The 26,772-nt window shown below is 44.1% G+C and overlaps 1 protein-coding gene across 3 annotated transcripts in view; it reads right to left on the bottom strand.

Annotated features, from left to right (window-relative positions):
- Window positions 1-26,572, bottom strand: part of DCLK1 (doublecortin like kinase 1) — a 477,375-nt gene extending 450,803 nt beyond the window's left edge. For 2 of the 3 annotated variants that reach the window (XM_040340400.1, XM_040340401.1), the window contains exon 1: window positions 26,319-26,572. The gene's annotated coding sequence lies outside the window, so the exon portion shown is untranslated. The remainder of the gene's footprint in view (window positions 1-26,318) is intronic. The other variant, XM_040340404.1, reaches the window with a different exon arrangement.
- Between the last annotated feature and the right edge of the window lie 200 nt (window positions 26,573-26,772).

Raw genomic sequence — 26,772 nt, 5'->3', positions numbered from 1 at the left:
GGACAACAGACCGATGGGCTATACACACGGTCGGTTTGGACCGATGAAACTGAACTTCGGTTCATTCTCATCGGTTTTGTCCGACCGTGTGTACGGGGCCTTAGAGGCGCCTCTTTCCTTGTTGTTTTTCTGCAGTTTTGGGAACCTGGTTTCTGTTCTTCTGTGACGGCAGCCCTAAGAGCCCTTGGACTTTGTTCCTGTATATATAATTTTTCCTACACATTAACCCCTTTTACATGGACCTTGTGAGACTATGTATTCATGACACTAAGTGCTGTTAATGGGGAGACAAATGAGTCCTAGCTTTTGCGCATACATATGTATTTGTAGGTTAACAGGTACAACTTATGTAGGATGGTTTGTTTCATCTCTGTGTATCAACCCGAGGGCAGTCTCTTCAGTGGGTATATGTAGGGGTTACAACCACTTTAAAGCTGAAAAAAGCAGAGTGACAAAGAGTGACAGAGAGATGAGCTGATCACTGTACTGTATCTACTATCACTGTTCAAACCTAGGCTGGGGTGGGTTGAGGACGAAATCTATTCAGAAAAAGTGGATTGAATAATGATGGTCATCAGTCCAAAGAAATCTAGTGGCAACATAAAAGTACTGCAAGGGAAATCTCTGGATTTAGAGTGAATGTCGCAGCACAATCCAATTTTGTTGCTTTATCTTTAAATGGGTTGATCGTTTTTATCTTGTTATTTTTGATTTCTGCTTTAAAGTTCTGACAGTCCAATTCCCAGCTTTTGTCTGCCATAGTGGAGCTACATTCCTAAACACATATGAAATGCATATGAAATGCTGAGAGGTATTGCTTGGAAACTCGGTTGTGTGTACGAGGCCTAACAGAATAACAAAAAGTAGTCAGAAGTTTTTTCATCTTAATACATTTAGGTGAAAAAACACAAGGGTTTACAACCCCTTTAATGTGTCTAAACTGAGAAGTGGACTGCAACCTATTTTCAACAATTCTCTAAGCACAATCAAAGCCTACATATTTTGGATTTTAAGCTCTCTGTAGAGCTGACCACTCAATGTAGTTGGACAAGAAGTGGTTCAACCTTTAAGTGTGTAAGGGATTTTTAACCATTAGAGCAGTAAGGATGTGGAACTCCCTTATGCATTCGGTGGTTTAATTGGGTAATGTAGCAAATTTCAAAATAATTCTTAGATGGGCATCTTATTGAACACAGTATACAGGGATATGGGAAGTGGTAGAGACATGATACACATACACCGTCACCCACACACCCATAGGTTGAACTGGTTGGACTGGTGTCTTTATTCAATCTTCCCAACTATGTAACTATGTAGACTACAACAAGATAAATGGCTTCTTTTTTGAGCAATCAGGGAGATACAACATTTTCTAAGGTGACTAGGATGTATCTGTAAAGCATACTTATGTGTAACTGTAGTCTTCTTCACATGCCAAGAATGTAAAACCTGAGAAACACAGCTAATTGAATACGTCTAAGCTGGAAAATACGGCACGACCTACACCTGTAGAATTATTTATGTGTAGGAAAGGATGACTGGATCTGTCCTGAAAAGATTCAATTGCGGTTCAGCTGTCTGTATTTGTGCCAGATGTATATACAGGAAGGCAAGCCAAGAATGTGAATAAGCATTCCAGTCTGAACGGTATGCAAATCCTTCATTATAAAAGTTCCGTGTGACAAAGGTGAGAGTCTGTATATTTCAACTAGCAATAATGGGAGGAAGATAAGAGCATAAGTGGAGCATACAAATATTTAAAGCCCATACACATAGGCATCAAATGGGTTGCCTGCATTGTCACTGCCTGCTGAGCACTCCCTATCACCGAGGACAAAAGGAAATAATTGAACCACAACACAAAAACCAAAATGAAGGTCACAGCATATGTCAGCAAGGATGTTGCAGCCTTTATTTTCATGAATGCCTTCCATGAGCTTGCTCCCCCCCTCACTAAGGAGTCCTGGAAATTCAGGAGATTCAAACAGATGTACTGTGCAATCCTTTGTGCAGAAATGACTGGTATAAAATATATACCAGTCATTTCTGTTAATTAAATATGCTTTTAGGTACAGCTGGCAAATATACCTAAACCTTCTGCAAAACCCAGCACAACAGCATTTAAGCCTAGAGCACACCGGCCAAATGTCAGACCGCATTGGCCGGATCAATAGAAATCAGCCGACATCCAGCCCGTGTGCATGGCAGCCGGTCGGACAGAAGCTGGGTCATGACCAAAAAAGGATTACAGGGTGCCTTGGCGCGGCTCTGTGGCTCACGCATTCGCGTGCGGACAAAACCCCTGTTTTTAACGCATACTGTTAGACAGGTTCATTTGGTTGTTCTGCAGGCTGGTCGGTAAGGAGGCCTGTTTTTTTCCTGGGCATTCCCCATGTTTTGTTGTTATCTGTTTTAGCCTTCCAATGCCACTTACTGCGATTGCCAGCAATAGATGGGGGCGGTGGACACGTTTTTGTTTCACCTGTGGTGTTTATATTGGTCCAGCAGTGCACCAACACCTATGCAGCCATTGTGCTATATGCTGGGTGTTTGGTGTGCTCCTGTACCTTTAAGGAGGGGTGGCTCCCCTTCAGTCCACCTGCCCTTATCTATCCATTAGAATGTATGTGCCTTCACTGTGGGGACACTCATTGTTTAGTGTTAGGACCACAGATTACAGGGTGCCTTGGCATGGCTCTGTGGCTCACACATGCGTTTGCAAATGCATGCGGACAAAACCCCTGTTTTTAACGCATACTGTTAGACGGGTTAATTTGGTTGTTCTGCAGGCTGGTCGGTAAGGAGGCCTGTTTTTTCCTGGGCATTCCCCAGGTTTTGTTGTTACCAAAAAAGGTCTGCCAACCTGCTCCCGATCAGTGCTCTCAGCCAATGGCCGAGAGCCCTGACTGGAGTGTTCTGGTGGGGGGGGATCGTTGTACTTACATTGTATTGCTAGTACAGTGGCGCCAACCTGAGCTGTCAGGGGGTTGAACGAAAAATAAAACTAGTACTAGTGTGTACGAGGCTTTACAAGGGTGAGGTGGGTAAACTCTAGGAGATAACCAGGTTCTGCTCCAGTGGAGAAGAGGAGTGGGATTCTCTTCAATGAGCTGCTTCTCCCTTAATTGACCAGTGGTAGGCTGGAGTGGATCCTACACTAGGTTGTATTAGTCAGTAGGGTAGTCTCAATGAGTACATGGTGGCTATGCTGTCTAGGCAGGGGTTCCTGGATCCTAGGACTGGTTGAAAAGAAATACAAATATTTTGGCAGGTAAGACATTGTCTATAAATATTTTTCAACTGCATAATCAGTTCCCTGCCTGAAATTTAGCAATATTTTGTAACTTTTCTAACAGTTAGAATATTTAAAGAGGGGTCAAGGTGTTTTACACTTTTTAAGTAGCACTAATATTAGACGTATATTTTTACTTTCAATGTTGAGAACCACTCAAATCTTGTTGATGGTTGACCAGGCTATAGCTATGTACCTGTTGGCTACAGAGGTTTCCCATAAACTCTATTTTCTGCACAAGCTGCTAAAATTGGTAAAGAACTTTTTAGTTTAGCTACTCGCAACCATTTGCCTCTGGGGGATTAGCCTTGCCTAACTTCTATCAAAAATGTTTGGCTAGGCAATTGGTTCATGCTAATGATTGGCATTTATTGCAGAAAGATAAGGCTTCAGTCATGACGGAGGCCATGGAACTAGGCTCGTATGAAGCACTGCAGTCCTTGTTATATTGAGCCTGTACTGCCCCATATCGCCTTACTCGTACTATGAAGGCCACCATTAGGGCTTTGGACAAGACCCAAGTGCTTCCTCTAGCCTCCACTAACCCTTGGTTTCCTCATACCCCATTTTTGAATAATCTGAATTTCGGCCACCTCCTCCAGCTCCCAGAACCTGGTCTCTGGGTTTCTAAAACTATTAAGAGCCTTAATGATTTATTTTTTAGCTAATTTCCCCCTTTTGACAAATTAAAAGCCTGTTACACCTTACCAAACTAGTATTTTTTTTTAGCTACCTGCAGCTTAACCAGTTTGCCTTCGTCTCCTTTCGCTTAGTGTCCACGGGTCTAGAGACCATACTGCAAGAGAAGGGGCTGTCTAGGGCCCACTCAGTAATATATAAGGCTTTGCAATCTCCATCCTCCTGTGGATTCCTTATTTGAAGGGAAACGTGGACACTGGACTTGCCTATTTTGGACAATGATGACTGGGATGACATATGGGAATACCCACTTAATCATTCAATCTCTGCCAGGGATCAATTGGTACAATTTAAAATTGTGCATAGAAATAAGCTTATTCCTGTCAGGCTTAGCAAATATTCCACCGATCAGGCTGATTTGTGTTGGTGAGGCTCCTGCCCGGATGCAGATATTTCGGACATGTCCTGAATAGGGCCCTATTGGTTCCAGGTCCTTCAATTTATTTCCGCTTTGACAACAATTCCAGTGCCCCATGACATGCTGTACTGCCTCTTGAGCCTTGTGGAGCCCTTAGCCCCAATAACATAATCTAGAACAGTTCTTAACCTCAGTCCTCAAGTACCCCTAGCGGGCCATATTTTGGGAACTTCCCTTACATAAAATAGCTCTTATCAAAACCATGTCATTGATAATGATTTTTTTTTTTTTTTTTTCCCCTTACTTCAGGTTCCACCTCCTAGAGTTTCTTTAGAGCGCTCAGCTTTCGTTTTTGCCAGCCCACATAGTGTCTCTATTTGGTTTTACATCATTAGTAAAGGGGGACTTTTAATTTGTTTTGTGCTCATTTTAGTTTCTTGATATTATTTCTTGTTTTTTAATTTTTATTGATAATGATTTAAAGCAGCTGTACAAAGTAAAGGAAAACCTGAAAACATGGACCGTTGGGGGTACTTGAGGACTGAGGTTAAGAACCCCTGATCTAGAACATTACTTGGAGTGTTGTTATTGTATGCTTGGAAAATTATTGTACAGAAATGGAAATCTCTGTGCTTTCTACTCTAAGTGATAAAAAAATCTTTGTCAAATTCAGTTCTCCCATTGTATAAGACTACCTACAACAGCAGAGGGTGTCCAGTTAAATTTGATCAAGCCTGGTGAGTGTGGGTAGAGAGCCCTGGTACTGCCATGTGATGTAATGCCAGTTTGCTGTTGTGAGGCTTCTAATGCTTTATGATTATATTTTAATTTGATGTACTATAGCTCTGGGACTCTGATCGTGTCTTGACATGTACTTCTGTCGCTCTCCTGTTTCAGTAAGCGATTCTGATTGGATGGTTTGTTTGTTTGTTTGTTATGCCTATTGAAGCACACTCTTTGTTTTGTTTTTTGTTTTTCCTTTTTTTTCTGTGTTGATTTTTATGTTTATGTCTTTAAAAGAGAAGTATGTTTTTTTGTTTGTTTTTTTGCTATTCATACTTACCTCGGTGGATGGAGCATCAGGCTGAGAACCGAGCCACCAAACACCGCCGATGGCTCAGTTCTCACTCCTCCCCGAGCAGAGCCATACTGACTGTCAGTCAGAATGGCCCTTTGGAGCGCTGTGCATTGGAGGGGCGGGGAGAGGCTGTCTCAGCGTCTCGCTGAGACTGCCATCAATCAGGGCAGATGGCGGATCCCGACTTGGAAGTCATGATGGCGTGCTGCCCCAACTGAAGGCAGTGACATCAGCGGAGAGCGGACTTCAGACCGCTCTTCTCTGAAAATGGGTCACAGGAGTGCAAAACCAATTGCACTCCTGTGACCCAGAGGAGAAGCCCAGCCTAAAAAGCTCAGGCTGGACTTCTCCTTTAAGTGCTGTAGCACTGCATAGTTGTTTACCATTACAAAACGCATAAAAAAATGTTATCCAAAAAAAAAAAAAAAGACTTGTGGAAAGGTGATTTGATTTTAATCACATCTGCAATTACTTGATGTATGGATGTCTAGACATGTCACCAAGAGAAAGCCGAGTTATTAATATTAATATACAGGATTTATATAGCGCCAAGAGTTTATGCAGCGTTTTACAATGTAAAAGGGTGACAATACAGTCAAAATATAATAAAATACAAGAGGGTTGAGAGGACCCTGCTCAGAAGAACTTACAATCTAACAGGGTGGGGCAAGTGATACATAAGGTTGTAACTATGGGGAATGAGCTGATGGAAGTGATAGGACATAAGTTGGAGGCGTGATAGGCTTCCCTGAAGAGATGCGTTTTTAGGGATCACCCGAAGGCAGCCAGAGTAGGAGATAGCCGGACAGATTGAAGTAGAGTTCCAGAGGATGGGAGAGACTCTAGAGAAGTCCTGGAGATGAGCATGGGAGGAGGAGACAAGGGAGCTTGAGAGCAGAAGGTCTTGAGAGGAGCGGTTAGGACAGTTTGGGTGATATTTGGACATAAGATTGGTGATGTAGCTTGGAAAAGATTGGTGATGTAGCTTGGAGTTTTGACACATCAGGAAGTTGAATTAAAGTGGAATTCCAGGCACCACATAACTAATCTTAAAAATGTTCCCTCCCGCCTAACATCTAATATGACTAACCTGTGCAGAAAAGATCTCTATACTTACTTATTTACAGACTGTAGCGTTCCGATCCCCTGTGTCAATCAGCGTGACTACAAGGGAGAGGAGAGAGCACCAACAACAAATGGGCCAGCACCAGCCAGGTTTTTACCCTATGCAGACACCTAAATCTGGCCATACATGGATAAAAATTTGTCCGGTTTGGCAGGGACTGACAGACTTTTGATGGTGGTGGTTATATCAATCTATTGACTTATTTATGTACAACCAGCTTGTTGGGTTTTTCACCCAAAAAAATTAGTACCACCAGCAAAACTAATCATTGTATTCTGCCGGAGGGAAAGGCTCACTGCTAGCAGGACACCTATTGGTTGAAGGAAAAAGAAATGTTTAATGTTTGGCCTGCCTTGTTCATTCCTAGGGGAACAGATGCAACTTTCAGGGAAATTTATTCTTTCGGTTGCCCCGACATGGTCATTTCCTGATCTTACCATCAGAAGACAATCAATTTTTTGCAACACCTTACACATTCAGAAATACTGCTTTACAACACTCTACAAAAAGCGCGACAACCTTGTCACTCCAACAAAGTGCTGACTGAGCAGTTTATAAGGAGAATTTATGTTTAGTTCTTGCCTGACTACATAAAAACAATTGCGATTTCAGATTTCTCCTAATGTAATTAAACTGTTACAACCTTTGTAATGCATAACCACAGGAATGTGCCTGAATCCGCTGATCTAGCACACTCAAGTCCAAATGTGATACTATGAAAATAAACAAACTTTTTACTTACAAGACCGAAACATTATTTGTCCTTCATTGTGAACAAACCATGCAAACCCAATAAAAACAAAGCAGCTATAACATCTGGAATAAAACAAACAATGTTTTTTTGAAACAATAATATTGTGGTGTTCAACATTTAGGGCCAGATTCACAAAAGAGATACGACGGCGTATCTCCTGATACGCCGTCGTATCTCCTGATACGCCGTCGTATCTCTGTGTTACGGCCGTCCTAACTATGCGACTGATTCATAGAATCAGTTACGCATAGCTAGCCCTAAGATCCGACAGGTGTAATTGAATTACACTGTTGGATCTTAACCACTTGACCACTGGGCACGAAAACCCCCTTAATCACCAGACCAATTTTCAGCTTTCGGTGCTCTCACAATTTGAATGACAATTACTCAGTCATACAACATTGTACCCATCTGAAATTTTTGTCCTTTTTTTCCCACAAATAGAGCTTTCTTTTGGTGGTATTTGATCACCTCTGCGGTTTTTATTTTTTGCGCTATAAAAGAAAAAAGACTGAAAATTCTGTAAAAAAAAAAAAAAAAAATCTAGTTTCTGTCATATTAGCAGGTTATTTCTCACACACAGCATATGCATACTACAAATTACACCCCAAAACACATTCTGCTATTCCTCCCGAGTATAGCGATACCACATGTTTGCGACTTTTACACAGCGTGGCCACATAGAGAGGCCCAACATGCAGGGAGCACCATCAGGCGTTCTGGAGCACCCAGGCCAATTCTGACATTTCTCTCCTACATGTAAAAATCATCATTTATTTGCTAAAAAAATTACATAGAAACCCAAAACATTATATATGCTTTTTTTTCAAAGACCCTAGAGAATACAATGGCGGTTGTTGCAACTTTTTATCTTGCACGGTATTTTCGCAGCAATTTTTTGAACGCGTGTTTTTAAAAAAAAAAACAGTTTTGTGCTTAAAAAAAAAAAAAAAAACAGTAAAGTTAGCCCAATGTTTTTGCATAATATGAAAGATGAAGTTACGCCGAGTAAATAGATACCCAACATGTCACCCTTCAAAATTGCACACGCTCGTGAAATTGCGCCAAACGTTGCTACTTAAAAATCCCCATAGGCGACGTATTGCAAGGTATTGGAGTATTGAGGGTATTGCGGAGTATTGGGGGGGTATTGCAGAGTATGGGGGGGTATTGCAGATTATGGGGGGGGGTATTGCAGAGTATGGGGGGGGGTATTGCAGAGTATGGGGGGGTATTGCAGAGTATGGGGGGGGTATTGCAGAGTATGGGGGGGGTATTGCAGAGTATGGGGGGGGTATTGCAGAGTATGGGGGGGGGTATTGCAGAGTATGGGGGGGGGTATTGCAGAGTATGGGGGGGGGTATTGCAGAGTATGGGGGGGGGGGTATTGCAGAGTATGGGGGGGTGGGTATTGCAGAGTATGGGTGGGTGGGTATTGCAGAGTATGGGTGGGTGGGTATTGCAGAGTAAAATAAAAAAAATGATGAGTGCAATACTCTGCAATACCCCACCCCATACTCTGCAATACCCCACCCCATACTCTGCAATACCCCACCCCATACTCTGCAATACCCACCCCCCCAGGGTGGGTATTGCAGAGTATGGGGTGGGGTATTGCAGAGTATGGGGTGGGGTATTGCACTCATCATTATTTTTTTTTTACTGCAGAGTATTGCGCAGGGATGGCTGGATCTGTGACTGCAATTGTCACAGATCCAGCCCACAGTGCGGCGGCTGCTGCTGCCGCCCGATCCCCCCCCCTCCCTCTCCTCTCACACTGTACCGAACGGTACAGAGAGGAGAGGGAGGAACCGGCGTCATTACATGACGCCGGTTTGTTTACAAGTGATCGCGCCGTCATTGGACGGCGCGATCACGTGGTAAGGAGCCGCTTCCATTGGCTCCTTACCGCGAGTGCTGTTGCTGCGGGTCCCGTAGACCCGGCGAGCACCGGCGATCGCGTGTGCGCGCCCGCTCGGGCGCGCACAACGCAGTCTCTGGGAGGACGTACATTGACGCCCTCCTAGAGTACAGGAACCGCTCTGTAGCCGTATTTTGGCTATAGGGCGGTTACCAACTGGTTAAGGATGCAATTCTAGGCCGGCCGCTAGGTGGCGAGGCCATTGCGGTCGGCGTAGAATATGCAAATGACTAGTTACGGCGATTCCCGAACATCTGCGCTGCCCGTCGATCTAACTTTACGTCGTTTCCGTCAAGTTACGCCGCGTAAAATTAGGGCTGAGCCCTAGTTGTTCTAAGCCATGTTAAGTATGGCCGTCGTTCCCGCGTCAAAATTTAAAAAACCACGTCGTTTGCGTAAGTCGTCCGTGAATGGCGCTGGACTCCATTTACGTTAAAGTCTAAACAAATGACGTCCGTGCGACGTCATTTAGCGCAATGCACGTCGGAAAATTTACCCGACGGAGCATGCGCAGTACGTTCGGGGCGGGAACGCGCCTAATTTAAATGGTGCCCGCCCCATTTGAATTGGGCGGGCTTGCACCGAGCGCATTTACGTTACACCGCCGCAAGTTTACAGGTAAGAGTTTTAAAGCCCAACACCAGTCAAAAGTATGTTTGGGTTTTAGATAGAGCAGTGGGGGTTAGAACCTCTGTCAGGTTTTGATTGTTGTCCCTGTTGGGGAGATTCACTTTTTCTATTTGTATGGTGACTATTTTTGGTTTAGTTTAGGTTACTGGTAGCTATTAAAGGATAAGTTCACCTTTTGTAACATGTTACATGTGAGGCCTCGTACACACAACCGTTTTCCTCGACAAAATCCATCAAGAAACTTGGTGGCAGAGCTTTTTTTGCCGAGGAAAACGGCCGTGTGTATGTTTTTCTTCGAGAAAACTGTCATGGATCTCGACGAGAAAAAAAGAGAACACATTCTCTTTTTCCTCGTCGGGAGTCTCAATTTATTGTGTATGCTTAGAAACTTGCGCATGCTCAGAATAAAGTATAAGAAGGGAGCGCACCTTCGGTAAAAGTAGCGTTCGTAATGGAGATTGCACATTCGTCACGCTGTAACAGACTGAAAAGCGCGAATCGTCTCTCACCAAACTTTTACTTAACACACAGTAACATGAGATTAGCAAAAGCAGCCCCAAGGGTGGCACCAATGGAATGGAACTTCCCCTTTATAGTGCCGTCGTACGTGTTGTACGTCACCGCGTTTGAGAACGACGAGATTTTGTCTTGACAGTGTGTAGGCAAAGAAAGCTTGACAAGATTCTCGTCAAGCCTGACAAGGAACTCGTCGAGGAAAACGATGTTTCTTTTACGACGAGTTTCTCGGTTGTGTGTACGAGGCCTGAGACAAAAAACGTAATTCAAAGACCCTTCCTACTACTTAAATGGCTTCCCAGAAGTATGGGATTAAAAAAAAACACACATATATAGGGCCGAAACTACGAATTGATTAATCGACAACTAATCGATTATAAAATTAATCGATTACCATTTTACCATAATAGATTAATCGGCTAGTAACATAGTTACATACTGTAAATATTACTTTCACTGTCTCACAGTAAAAAACGAACCCCTTACAGTAGCGATTATTTGCTCTTTGTACTCATTTTTGTTTTTTAACCCCATTATGTTACTAAACATCTCAGGCCTGGGTGTTTTTTGGTGCTTTTTGTAGAAACACACTACAGTTCATTTACATGGTTTCCTATGGGACACGTTCACATCCATGATTTTTTGCTGAGTATTTGGAAAGGGCAAGGACTTTTTTTTAACGCAAAAATCAGAGCCACTAGAGGCCGATCTGCTAATATCCTAAAGATTTACTGCTGGGCTTCAGCAAAATGGCAGCCTCTGGCAAGGAAAAACAGGAGCAATGCTAGAGGCTATTTACAGCATACTGTACACTCATTTTGGTAGCATAATTATTAATGTGGGATGCATGTTCCTTGCTAATGAACATTATTTTTTTATCAAGTTTTTAAATTCTTTAAAATGAATAGAGAGGGAGTGTTTGAATAACCTATCAATCAATATAAGAAAATTAGACACATATTTTATCTGTCCACCTGTCAGGTCCACCTGTCAGTTTTTTAGGCGGACCTGAACGGGTTCTCCGTGCAAGTCTATGGAGTCAAGGATGTCAGCGGTGACATGCCCACTGATACTCGACCCGCTCCGATCCACCAAAGTGTGACAGAGAAAAACCCTATTTTTCATCCATCTGGTGTATCAGATCGGATGACAACGGACTCTACGGTCCGTCGTCATCCAATCCCTCATAGGGGAGAGCGGCGCTCTGACAGGTCGTTTTTTTTTCTGACGTAGGCCACCAGGTTTTCCTCAACCCTCCCCAATTGTTAAGGCTTTGGACCGGCATGCAGAATATGATAACAGCATTTACAGCCCATTTGTACATACTAAGGCCAATTTAGACAGGAGCCTATTTACCGACAAGCATGTCTTTGGAGTTGGGTAGGAAACTGAAGTACCTGAAGGAAACCCAATCAAGCCGTTTAACAAGGAAGATGAATAAGGATGATATGGAGTGACATCAACACCACACCTCATGCAATCAGAGAATGCTTTGCATTCAGTGGCCCAAATTCACGTAGATCGGCGCATCTTTGAGCGGGCGTAATGTATCCTATTTACGTTACGCCTCCGCAACTTAGACAGGCAAGTGCAGTATTCTCAAAGCACTTGCTCCGTAAGTTGCGGCGGCGTAGCGTAAATAGGCCGGCGTAAGCCCGCCTAATTCAAATGTGGAACAGGGGGGCGTGTTTTATGTAAATGTTATGTGACCTGACGTGATTGACGTTTTTAACGAACGGCGCATGCGCCGTCCGTGGACATATGCCAGTGTGCATTGTTCCAAATACGCCGCAAGGACGTATTGGTTTTGACGTGAACGTAAATTACGTCCAGCCCCATTCACGGACGACTTACGCAAACGACGTAAAATTTAAAAAATTTGACGCGGGAACGACGGCCATACTTAACACTGGTACGCCGCATGTACGCCTCATATAGCAGGGATACCTTTATGCCGGGAAAAGCCTAACGTAAACGGCGTATCTGTACTGCATCGGCCGGGCGTACGTTCGTGAATTCGCGTATCTAGCTGATTTACATATTTCTAGGCATAAATCAGCATACACGCCCCTAGCGGCCAGCGTAAATATGCAGTTAGGATCCAACGGCGTAAGAGACTTACGCCGGTCGGATCTAATACAAATCTATGCGTAACTGATTCTAAGAATCAGACGCATAGATACGACGGCTCAGACTCAGAGATACGACGGCGTATCTAGAGATACGCCGTCGTATCTCCTTTGAGAATCTGGGCCATTGTGTTTATGCAAAGCAATCTCTGAATGGAGTCTGTGCCAGGCAGGATGCCCCCATGTTCACAACACCGCAGGGCAGCTTCTCAGGACCTGGAAGCTAGTGGAGATCGCTGTAGTAGTAGTGTCTGCCACAGTGATGTCCAGGACCTGGGTGCATCGGTCAAGTATGGTATATACATGGTTATATTGGTCAAAGCTGGACCAACGTAACTATGTAAAAAAATCCATACCTGGAATTCTTCTTTAAATCTTTCTGTATGATAAAGCCTGAAATCTGTCCTGTACTGCCAAGCAATTTTCCAAGACCAGATGTGAAACCATTTTTCTAATTTGTTTGGTCACAGAAGATAAATTCTGTAGTGAAAAACAAAGGCATGGATCCCAATGACTGCAGAGAAAATTCTAGGAACGATCACAGCTCAAAAAAAGAATAAAAAAGAACCTACAAATTCACAACTTCCCCCACACTGTACACCATATGTTATACTGAAAGACATGATTCCCGGCTTACTGCAACAACTGAGACATGTATATCAACTCTACGATTGATTTCCAATAAAGAACACACATTTACCGATAGCCCTGTATTTTGATTAACTTTAAATTTTCCTTCCAACCAAAAAAAAGTCATCTAGAGTCAAGCGTAACAAATGGCTCTGCGGGTGAGCCAGCCAAACTGAGCAATCTACTTTTCCAACAATATACAATAATAGGCAAACATTACTTAGTACTTTTATATTACATGAGTAGACCTAGATTCTGATGTCGTTTTTTGTTGAGTTCATGCATGTTAAGTACCGTATAAGCCGAGTTTTTCAGCAAATTTTTTGGTGCTGAAAATGCCCCCCTGGACGCCAAACTTGGCACACACATAGCCCAATTTCTTCTCTACAAGTGTGCAACGTTTGTTGTCTGGGGAACCTACGGCTGGGGCGCACAGATTTTTCAAAGTTGGGCACCCCTTCCATAGACTCCCATGTTAAACATCAGTCTAGTCATGGACACAGTGAGACATGGGCACAGTGAGGCATGGGCACAGTGAGGCATGGGCACAATGAGGCATGGGCACAATGAGGCATGGGCACAGTGAGGCATGGACACAGTGAGGCATGGACACAGTGAGGCATGGACACAGTGAGGCATGGACACAGTGAGGCATGAACACAGTGAGGCGTGGACACAGTAAGACATGGACACAGTGAGGCATGCACATGGACACAGTGAGGCATGGACACAGTGAGGCATGCACATGGACACAGTGAGGCATGGACACAGTGAGACATGCACATGGACACAGTGAGGCAAAGTGAGGCACAGTGAGGCATGCAGATGGACACCCTAGGCTTATACTCGAGTCAATAAGTTTTCCCATTTTTTTTGTGGTAAAATTAGGTGCCTCGGTTTAATATTTGGCTCGGTTTATACTTGAGTATATACGGTAATGTGTGACATTTTCAAGTGTTCATTACCTTCCACATAGCTCACAATACTCCATCAGAGAATGCCTTCATCCAGGGACAGCATCGACTTTCTGGACTGAGATGCTGGCCGAACTGCGTTCATAAATGTCCAACACTGATCAGTCCCTGTTGCAGCCTTCTGGCAAAAATTTGATGACTGGGGGAGAAGAGATTGAGGAAATGTTTCCTCCTGTCTGCAGCAGACTGGTGACATCATCTCACTAAGGCACTGGACTGGAGCTCAAAGTTTGCTTTTTAAAGCGGAGCTCCACCCTAAAGTGGAACTCACGCTGATCGGAACCCTCCCCCCCTCCGGTGTCACATTTGACACCTTTCAGGGGGAAGGGGGGTGCAGATACCTGATACTTGCACCCACTTCCGGCCACACAGTTTCGGGTTTACTGCGGGCAGAACGTCACCTCCCGTCCTCCCCCCGTTGTGCTCTGGGAACACTCGGCTCCCAGAGCACAGGGGGAGGCAATCAGCGGCGCAGCGCAAATCGCGCATTCGCCGTAGGGAACTGGGTAGTGAAGCCGGAGCGCTTCACTTCCTGGTTCCCTCACTGAGGATGGCGGGGGGAGCAGCAGAGTGACGAGCGATCGCTCGTCCTCTGCTGCGGACGGCGCTGGACTCCAGGACAGGTAAGTGTCCTAATATTAAAAGTCAGCAGCTGCAGTATTGATAGCTGCTGGCTTTTAATTATTTTTTTTCGTGGCACATCCGCTTTAATGATAAAATGTGGAGCTGTTTTTGAAACATTATACTGTTGTCGCATATAATGACATATTGGCAATGCATTAAAGTGGTTGTAAACCTAGTTACACCACTTTTTCTATAATAAGGCTTACCTGTAGGTACTAGAAATATCTCCTAAACCTACACGGTTTAGGAGATATTTACCATATACGCTTGCGCCAACGTCATTGGCAGATTTTTGCGCACTGAAGAGGGCCCGTGCCATGACCGGCAGCTCCCGCGCATGATGTCATGCGACTCCAGCCGGTCACAGAGCCAGGGTCCACGGCAGGTACCTGTGATGCATACTAGCCTATAATGCTTTTAATTTGCAGCGTAAAAAAAAAGGAAGTAAAACCCATCAGGGTTTACTTCCATTTTAATGTAGACTTGTAAAATGACTAAAAGGCCCATGTTAAAGCAGGAATAAACTCCTAAATGTTCAATAAATGCTGACAGGTGGGGCTTTTATAACATAGGAGTCCCTAGTGGTCTTTTTATCACATACAGTGCCTTGAAAAAGTATTCATATCCCTTGAAATTTTCCACATTTTGGAATGTTACAACTAAAAACGTAAATGTATTTTATTGGGATTTTATGTGATAGACCGACACAAAGTGGCACATAATTGTGAAGTGGAAGGAAAATGATAAATGGTTTTTAAAATCTTTTACAAATAAATATGTGAAAAGAGTAGCATGCATTTATATTCAGCCCCCCGGAGTCAATACTTTGTAGAACCCCCTTTCACTGCAATTACAGCTGCAAGTCTTTTTGGAGATGTCTCTACCAGCTTTGTACATCTACAGAGTGACATTTTTGCACATTCTTTGCAAAATAGCTCAAGCTCTGTCAGATTGGATGGAGAGCGTCTGTGAACAGCAATTTTCAAGTCTTGCCACAGATTCTCAATTGAATTTAGGTCTGGACTTTGGGGTCATTCTAACACATTAATATGCTTTGATCTAAACCATTCCATTGTAGCTCTGGCTGTATGTTTAGGGTTGTTGTCCTGCTGGAAGGTGAACCTCCACCCCAGTCTTAAGTCTTTTGCAGACTCTAACAGGTTTTCTTCTAAAATTGCCCTGTATATGGTTCCATCCATCTTCTCATCAACTTTGACCAGCTTCCCTGTCCCTGCTGAAGAAAAGCAACCCAACAACATGATGCTCCAACCACCATGTTTCACGGTGGGGATGGTGTGTTCATGGTGATGTGCAGTGTTAGTTTTCCGCCACACATAGCGTTTTGCTTTTAGGCCAAAAATAAAATTTTGGTCTCATCTGACCAGAGCACCTTCTTGTTTGCTGTGTCCCCCACATGGCTTCTCACAATCTGCAAATGGGACTTCCTATGGTTTTCTTTCAACAATAACTTTCTTCTTGCCACTCTTCCATAAAGGCCAGATTTGTGGAGTGCATGACTAATAGTTGTCCTGTGGACAGATTCTCCCACCTGAGCTGTGGATCTCTGCAGCTCCTCTAGAGTTACCATGAGCCTCTCGGCTGCTTCCCTGATTAATACTCTCCTTGCCCGGCCTGTTAGTTTCGGTGGACGGCCATGTCTTGGTAGGTTTGCAGTTGTGCCATACTCTTTCCATTTTTGGATGATGGATTGAACAGTGCCCCGTGAGATGTTCAAAGCTTGAGATATAACCTAATCCTACTTTAAACTTCTCAACTTTATCCCTCACCTGTCTGTTGTGCCTTGGCCTTTATGATGGTATTTGTTCACTAAGATTCTCTGAGGGCCTCACAGAACAGCTGCATTAATACTGAGATTATTACTCTATTTACTAATTAGGTGACTTCTGAAGGCAATAGGTTCCACTAGATTTTAGCTATGGGTATCAGAGTAAAGGGGGCTTTGTAAAAAAAAAATTGAAAACGATTTCTCATATTCCTTTCACTTCACAATTATGTGTTGGTCTATCACATAAAATCCCAATAAAATCCATTTACGTTTTTTGTTGTAACATGGCAAAATGTGGAAAATTTCAAGGGGTAAGAATACTTTCTCAAGGCACTATATGTTTCGCCTGCCTGTAAGAGGTAATATACACTGGGCCGTGCATGCGTAGCTCAGAGTACATTTACCACTCTGTGCCATGGTGAAGTGACAATTGTGCGTATGCACAGGAGTGGCATCACCATAGGCCAGCAATTCAGGCAGCCGAACAGAACAAACCCAGCAGGAAGATCAGGCAAAGATGAAAGCAGCTGGGAACAGAGCAAACCCAGAAGAAAGACCAAGTGAAAATGGAAGCACCTGGGACCAGCTGGAGACCTGACACCATAATGCTGAAGGGCTTCGTTAGACTGGTAAGTCGGCCATAATGTGCTAATATGTGCAATGTGCCAATGAAAAAAAAATAGCAGAGTTTATTTCTGCTTTAAAAGAGAAGTATGGCTTTCCAAAAACAACATTTATAGTCAATTAGGTGGATGCAACATCAATCAGATGTTCAATCTGTCCCCCGCCGGCTCTGTAGTGAGAACTGAGCAATCAAAGACCACTGATCGTTCTGTTCTCCCCCTCTGCTCTGAGCAGAGAGCAAAGACTGTCAGTCTCCAGCTCTGTGCTCTCCTCTCCAGCATTCACTGAAGCACTGGACTGTGGAGGGGTGTAGGAGGGGCTGGCTCAGGCTCTTGGCGGCTCGCTGAGAGGCTGAGCCAGAAGCCAATCCAGGCTTCTTTGTGGATACCGACCATATGGTTTTCATTGCCTGGACAGGCTCTGTGATGTCAGCCGACAGCGGGCTTCAGCCTGCTGTCAGCTGAAAACAGGCCACAGGAGTGCAAAACTAACTGCATTCCTGTTATCTATAGGAGAAGTATAGCCAAAAGAGATTTGGCTATACTTCTCCTTTAAGCAGAAACAACTCTGCAGCAAAGTTTCCAATTCTAGCCGGATATCTTGATCATATTGGGCTCATTCCCACCAAATGTAGTTAAATATGTACGCAATTCTACATGCAATGGAACATGAGTTACCATGTGCTTTGAGATACACTGATAGGAACATACAGTACAGTATGATGACAGCACACCATGGATCCACAATCAATATTCTAAACATTTATTTAAAGCGATCATATTACAAGTGTAGGCAGGCCCGGATTTCCCACAAGGCCACTGAGGCCAGGCCTTGGGGCGGCAGGGCGCAAAAGGGGTGGCAGTGGCATGGAGTCCCCCGACGCCCGGAACATACAGTTTAAGGCGGTAAGTTATGGGGGAATCCGCTCGCTCGTTAACAACTGATTTCGGCGATGTCGCCAAAATCACTTGTAAAATGTGTGCTCCCGTCTGTCCTCCCCTCTCCCCCCACCCCACATACCTCTCTTTGCTGGCTCTGTCTTCAGAACTCCACCCTCTCCTGTCCCTGCTGCCGATGTACACAGTGAGAGGGGAGAGCTGTGCTCTTCCCATCTCAGCTGTGACAGGAGTTCTAGCACAGTGCTAGGACTCCTATTTTGGAGGTGACAGGGTCAATAAAGAGAACATGTCACCTCCAATTGCTATCACACATGGAATTGTTTAAGTTAATTGAACAAAATTGATAAAAAAATAAATAAGAAATAATAATTAAATAATAAATAAAATAAAAAAGTAAAGAATAAGAACAATTATAAGGAAAATAATAAGAAAATTATACAAAAATTTAAAAAAGTAAGCGACAAGCTACAAATAATAATAAAAAAAAGTGATAAAAAGTAAAAAAACAAAACATATTTTAACTAACAGTGCCGCCCATTCTCCGTTGATTTGGGGGGGGGGGGTCGGTTGGCAGGGAGGGGGTGCATTGCGGAACCTGGCCTTGGGGTGGCAGGGAGAGCAAATCTGGCCCTGAGTGTAGGTGCAACATTTTGAGGCCACAGAGGACCTCTTGTCAGGCATGTGGTTAATCCACCGACAGTTGCTGAAGCACCAACTCATTACAGACCCTGCCCAGGAAAGTGGCCAAATGGAATATATAATTGACATGCACAGAGATATATTTTTGAGGATCCACGTTCAACTGACTTGAATAGGAAAGTGCAGGTTTGTGCACCTAAACTGCAGTTTGCATGATATCTTCATAACTCACTTTCCATGCTGGTGAGAAGAGGCCCCACTGACAGATACAATCATTTTTTGAAACATCTAAGTTCATTGAAGGAGAAATATTTAAAATGTAACAATCGGTGGCACAGTGCGATCCCTGAGCCATCAGACGAGTACAATGAAAAAAGCTACACAGAGCATTTTATTAGATACTTTGATAAATTCAGGGTTATTTATTTTAGTTATTTATTTTAGCTCTGTGGTCCAGTCAGTAGTGGTACTGAAAGAAGTCTTCCGAGATCACACTATGGATGGGTCACTTTTCATATATTTAGCATTATGGGGAGCACAGACAGATCACTTAGGCCGGGGACACACTGGCATGTTTACCTTATAAAGCGGGGGTTCACCCTAAAAAAAAATTCTAACATTGCATGGAGCCGACCTATGAGACCGACAGTATGCTGTTGTTTTTTTTTTTTTTTGCGTACATACCATTTTAGGGCTATTTTCACCCCCGGCTTCCCCGCGGGAGTGGGCGTTCCTAATCACAGGCTGTGATTGACGTGCTTCCGACCGGCGCATACTGCGCGTCACGAGTTGCCGAACGTCGGTGCGCAGGCGCCGTATAGAGCCGCACCGACGTTCGGCTTCTTTCGGCAACTTGTGATGCGCAGTATGCGCCGGTCGGAAGCACGTCAATCACAGCCTGTGATTAGGAACGCCCACTCCCGTGGGGAAGTCGGGGGTGAAAATAGCCCTAAAATGGTATGTACGCAAAAAGGCTCCATGCAATGTTAGAATTTTTTTTTAGGGTGAACCCCTGCTTTAAACACTAAGCAGAAGAAGTTGACAAAACTCTTAAAGGGGAGTTCCAGCCAATATTTATGTTTATTAAAAGTCAGCAGCTACAAAAAGTGTAGCTGCTGGCTTTTAATAAACAGACAGTTACCTGCTCCAGCGTTCCAGCGATGCGCCGGCCGGGGCTCCGCTCCTCTCCCCCCCTCCCCGGCCGGCGTCTTCATTGTCACTGTGGGCACCCGGCCGTGACAGCTTTCGGCTTCATGGCCGGGCACCCACTGCGCATGCACGTGCGGCACTGCGCATGCGCGCGCGGCACAGCGCTGCGCTGTTTCATTGGACAGGCGATCGCCTAAGACCTGTCACGTGTCCTAGGCGATCGCCTACAGGGAGGGGCTGCCAAAAGGCGATTAAGCTTAATCGCCTTTGCAGCCCCTCGGCGGAAGGAGGAAGTGGGACAGGAAGTCCCCTTCTCCTGAAGCCCCCACTCCCCCCCCCCAAAAAAATGACATGCCAAATGTGGCATGTAAGGGGGTGAGGAGTGGGATAAGCAGATGTTCCATTTTTGGGTGGAACTCCGATTTAAGCCCTGTACACACGATCGGTTTGTCCGATGAAAACAGACCGATGGACCGTTTTCATCGGACAAACCGATCATGTGTGGGCCCCATCAGTTTGTTTTCCATCAGTGAAAAAAAATAGAACATGTTTTAAAATGTTCCTATGGATAAAAAAACAATAGAAAAAAATTATCGTCTGTGTGGAAGTCCATCGGTCAAAAATCCACGCATGCTCAGAATCAAGTCGACGCATGCTCCGAAGCATTGAACTTCATTTTTCTCAGCACGTCGTAGTGTTTTACGTCACCGCGTTGGACACGGTCGGATTTTTGACCGATGGGGTGTAGGCAAGACTGATAAAAGTCAGCTTCATCAGATATCCAACGAAAAAATCCATTGGGTTAGATTCCATCAGATATCCGATCGTGTGTACAGGGCAACAGAGCCGGTTCACACTGGGGAAGCACGACTTGCCGAGCGACTCGGCAAGGCGATCTGCCCATGACTTCAAAGGCGACTTGCAAAATTACTTCTGTATTGAAGTCAATGCAAGTAGCCCTGAAGTCGTCCCAAAGTAGTACAGGAACCTTTTTCTAAGTCCTATTAGAACGGTTCCATAGTACAGAGCGGAGCACGACTTGTCAGGCGACTAAGTCGCCTGACGAGTCGCCCCTTTGTGAACCGGCTCTTAAGGTTTGACCTCATATTATATGGTTTTGGTATATCTGAAGACAAAAATCTGCAGAAAATCTAATAGTGTGTATGGGGCTTAAGGGAGGGTTATAACCTCTGTCAGATTTTTGTTCGCCATCTGTGCCCCATATGGGAGATCTCCCTTCACTTCCTGTCCCATAGCCAAACAGGAAGTAAGAGGAAATCAATGCAAATTAACGGAATCCCTTTCACTTTCAGTGATAATGGTAAATATGACAAATTAAGAGGGTGAATCTCCTTAACGGGGGCACAGACAGCAATAAAAACTGACTGATGTTCTAATCCCTCTCCATTCTATCCAAACGTTTTGCCTTTGGTTATACTTTAAATTGACCCTATTTCTAGGAAACTTACAGTCAGATAGATTCACCTTGCAGAAGATGATTATGTAAACGCACCTGTCTGGTAGGTGGCCACTTCAGCCCTCACTCTACTTATGAGCTACGGCCACCACTGCAATCAGACACTTCAGAGCTCTTCAAATTCCTTGTACCCCACTGCATGCTGTGGTACCTACCACTGGTCCCTACGTTACCACAGGGCAAAGTAGTAGTAAAGTGCCCAGTGGACGGTACCTCAGCTCATATCAGGGAACATGATATTCTAAAAACCTGAAAGTGTTGGATAGCAGGTCGGGTCATATCTTTTAATGCTGTGTGAGGAATCATGTGTCCAGGTTTCAAACTGCCTGAAACACGGACACATTATTCAGACCGGACTATGGATTCCAGATACATCTGGATGAGAGGTGCTGACTGCCAAGGAGTAAGTGAGCTCATCATCCATCCCTGTTTGTGACTGAAGTCTCCCCCCTTCTCTCTCCTGCCTCTGAGTGGGTGCACTAAGGTAATTCAGGGTTCTCAGAGCACCCCTTACATCAGAGTTCCCCTTTACACCAGAGGCCACAGTGTTTCCCCTTACATCAGAGTCCTCTCCGTACATCAGCGTTCTCAGTGTTCCCCCTTAAATCAGGGTTCTCAGAGCATCCCTTATGATAGAGTCCCCAGAGTTCTCCCTTACATCAGAGTCTGCAGATCCCCCCTTACAGTGCAATGGAACTCTGCGAGTTCAGATGTAAAAGGAAATCTCTGTGGACTTTGATGTAAAAGGGGAACTCTGTGGACTCTAACGTAAAGGGGGACTCTTGTTATTAACTTTGTGATTAGAAATGTTATTTACTAGCAAAATATATGTATAGTTTATACTATATATAAAAAACAAAAAATTGCTGTGTGCTGCTAAAGTGTTCGGGTTTGACTTGAAGAAAAGGTGGCAACCCTAGCCCAGAGGCCAGATGTCGCCATTTGCTTGCCTTTATACAACCCTTGGGCTATAATTCCTGATGTGGACAATAAAGGAGAAGTACAGCCAAAGTTTGTTTGGCTGTACTTCTCAGCCTGTCCAATCAGATAGCGCAGCGCCGCTCGCACATTCGCAGTGAGTGCCCGGCCGTGAAGCCGAAAGCTGTCACGGCCGGCCGCTCCTTTCCCCCCCTCTCCGGCCGGCGCGTCGCTGGAACGTGGAGCAGGTGAGTGCATGTTTATTAAAAGCCAGCAGCTACACTTTTTGTAGCTTCTGACTTTTAATAAACATTTAGGCTGCATTCACACCTGAACGCGACAAATGCGGCGTTTTGTCCCGCGATTTGCCGCGACAAAACGCAGCGTTTTTTACCGTGGTTACCGTGGTTTTTCGCTGGAGGGGTGATTACACATTGTCGGCTATGGCCGAACGCCGAAGACGCCTGAAAAAAAGGGTCAGGGACTTGTTTTGAGCTTCAGGCGTATGTGGTTTCGGCGTTCGACGTGGAGATGTGAACCATCTCCATAGCCGACAATGTTAAATCACCCCTCCAGCGTATTTCAGGCTGCAATAGCTACAGGCGACAAAACGCCTAGGTGTGAATGGAGCCTAAAAATGCCTGGAACACCCCTTTAAAACTGTATTTTTTTTTTACTTTTGGAAATGCCAGTAAAAACTTGGCTGTGCTAGTAAATTTTGGGTGGGTTGTCAGTAAATTTCAATCTGATAGGTTGGCAACACTGCAGCAAGCCTCAGAAGTGCTAAAGCGCGCTAAATGTCTGCTGAAGCCTGTTTACTGCTTGCTTAAAGCTACAGCATCTACACTTACATCAAGTTCCCAAGACATTTACAGGGCTCCGCTGCTTTATGAACACTTGGGGGGGCAGAACCCAAATTTTGCTCTGTCAGTGCCCATGCGATATGACACCAGTAGGCAATAAGTAATATCCAATCCAAAATAAAATGCCAGCTTTGAGTGGGGTGATCCTTAAAATCTAAAAGGGATCCTATAAAGCTGCTTCACATAAAAGCGAATGTATTTCATTCCTTGTATACATATCAGTTTAGAATGCAAGAAGCTGGCGAGTGTCTTTGTAAATGAGGGTGGCTAACAATACATTAGAATGCATGCAATAGGGGAGGCTGCAGCACCTGCCCCATTCCCATTCTTCCCAATACAATGTGCTGATCATGCAGTTGCAGGGTATACTACAGACACAGGGATGGTGGAGTGATATAGGGGAGGCTGCAGCACCTGCCCCATTCCCATTCTTCCCCAATACAATGTGCTGATCATGCAGTTGCAGGGTATACTACAGACACAGGGATGGTGGAGTGATATAGGGGAGGCTGCAGCACCTGCCCCATTCCCATTCTTTCCCAATACAATGTGCTGATCATGCAGTTGCAGGGTATACTACAGACACAGGGATGGTGGAGTGATATAGGGGAGGCTGCAGCACCTGCCCCATTCCCATTCTTTCCCAATACAATGTGCTGATCATGCAGTTGCAGGGTATACTACAGACACAGGGATGGTGGAGTGATATAGGGGAGGCTGCAGCACCTGCCCCATTCCCATTCTTCCCCAATACAATGTGCTGATCATGCAGTTGCAGGGTATACTACAGACACAGGGATGGTGGAGTGATATAGGGGAGGCTGCAGCACCTGCCCCATTCCCATTCTTTCCCAATACAATGTGCTGATCATGCAGTTGCAGGGTATACTACAGACACAGGGATGGTGGAGTGATATAGGGGAGGCTGCAGCACCTGCCCCATTCCCATTCTTTCCCAATACAATGTGCTGATCATGCAGTTGCAGGGTATACTACAGACACAGGGATGGTGGAGTGATATAGGGGAGGCTGCAGCACCTGCCCCATTCCCATTCTTCCCCAATACAATGTGCTGATCATGCAGTTGCAGGGTATACTACAGACACAGGGATGGTGGAGTGATATAGGGGGGGGGGGGGCTGTAAAGGCAGACACACAGAGAAGCTGGAGTATTATAATGGGAGGATGTACAAGCAATGAATGATGTATAATTGACACATAATTCACAGATCCTGTCCTGTCTCCCCCACTGACGTCCACCAGGCGAGGTGCTGAAAAAAGAAGAACCTAAAGGAAGGACAACTCCCTTCTGCCCATCACAGGTACTGTGTCTTCTGCACCAGCACTGATCTGCTGCAATCCGGCCAACAGAGATTTTCCGCTCTGGGCCATTTTAGATGCAGCAATGTTTTACAAATCAATACGGCTCATGCCCAAGTCTCACATTAACACATCAGATGCAGAGCAATAAAATGGTGATCTCATTCCCCCTTCAAGAGCGCCCAGCAGCAGCTTATGATTGAATGCCACTTGAAGAGGGTTTTTTTTTTTTGGGATGAGTGTCAGAACTGTATTTCTTTGTCTAATCAGTATTCTGCAATGCCAAGGCACATTCTTAACCCCTGGGCTCCTGGAAGCAGCTCCTGGAATGTAAAGCTTTCTTTCCTAAAATGCAAATGTGTGCAGAGGATCCATCACAGTGCTATGGGGGGGTTCATGGGCCCACAAGTTTTGCACTATAGAAACCATTCCCCCTCTTTCGTCCCCAAAAATAAAGGGTGTAGATAAAGCTGCCGGTCATGAGAACTATTGTCTGTCCTATATTTTCCATACACACAACATCAGTAAACCATCAGGGCCAATTAGCTCCTAGTGGCATCATCAAAGGGGGCCTGTCCAGCAGGAACAGAGGATCCTGTATGCATTGCATTGTCACTGTGCTCAGGGATGCTTGCAGGATATGGTGCCTGCATCAGCTGGACCATCAGAATCTAGGACTGGGGAGGACAGCCTTAGCCTGACAAGTCGCTGTCTGCATGTGATCCACTATACATTTTATATATATATATATATATATATATATATATATATATATATATATATATATATATATATACACTGTGCATATATAATATATATATATATATATATACATACAATCATCATTCACTATATGATATATATATATATATATATATATATATATATATATATATATATATATATATACTATGATATGTGATGATATATATATATATATATACACTATGATATGTGATGATATATATATATGTATACTATCATATATCAAATATGTGTGATCATGATACACTGTACATATATACACATGTGATCACAATTCACTATATATATGATCATGATTCACTATATATATATGATCATGATCCCCTATATACAGACATATATTTGTATATATATATATATATATATATATATATATATATATATATATATATATATATATATATATATATATGTATATGTATATACACACATGATCACGATCCATTATTCCGTTATACATATATACATACGATCTTGATAGACTATATACATACATGTGATCATGATCCATTATACATATGATAGACTATATACATAAATACGATCATGATCCACTATATATATATACACACAAGTGATCATAATCCACTATACATATGATCGTGATCCACTATATATATATATATATATATATATGTACACACACACATGATCATGATCCATTATACATACATACATACAATCTTGATAGACTATATGCATACATACGATCATGATCCACTATATATATATATATATATATATATATATATATATATATACACATGTGATCATCATTCTTATATACATATACAATCATGATCCACTATACATATATACATATACGATCATGATCCACTATATATATATATACACACATATACACATGTGATCATCATTCATATATACAATGTACACATCATAAATTAAAATGTAGCAGGTCACAGACATCTAGCTGCAATAATAATTGTTAGCCTTGCAGATGTTGGCTCTGTGAATTGTAGCACAGCTCAATGACTATATCAATGCAATGAAACATGATGAGATGAATCAGACCAGCTCTGCCCACCTCCTGTACCCTCCCTGCAGGGCACACACAGGGCATGATCACCAGCCCTGGCATTCCTCCTGTGCCATTGATCCCAGCAATGCACTTAGAGAAACTTACCTTGTGTGGTGATGTGTCCTCCTATGTCAGTGTGCAGGGGGGTGAAGGGGACAGGCTGTGTTCTTTGTGACTATGCCGGCAGAGTGCTGTCTTTGTTGTAGATCTCCCCGGACTGGATGAGCTGCTGCTGATCTGCTGAGTCTGGGCTGCAGCTGCTTTCCTTCTGCTGCTATTGCAGTGATTTGCATTAGCCCGGCCCTCATTGAGATGCTGCTCTCCTCCTCACACCAGCACCATCCACCCTGTACAGCCAGCCCACCCTTCTCTATCTGCTCCCTCCTGCATCATCACATATGTGTGTCTGGGGGCTGCCCAGGGGAAGGAGAGCTCTCCATTGCAGCTACACAGTGTGCAGGAGACATCTGGAGACATGAGGGGTCTCCTCCTGCATCATCACATATGTGTGTCTGGGGGCTGCCAAGGGGAAGGAGAGCTCTCCACTGCAGCTACACAG

The sequence above is a fragment of the Rana temporaria genome, chromosome 2, assembly GCF_905171775.1.
Source record: "Rana temporaria chromosome 2, aRanTem1.1, whole genome shotgun sequence".
Taxonomy (NCBI): Eukaryota; Metazoa; Chordata; class Amphibia; order Anura; family Ranidae; genus Rana; species Rana temporaria.
Note: the sequence above shows the minus strand (reverse complement) of the source record. Positions and strands in the feature narration are given on the sequence as shown.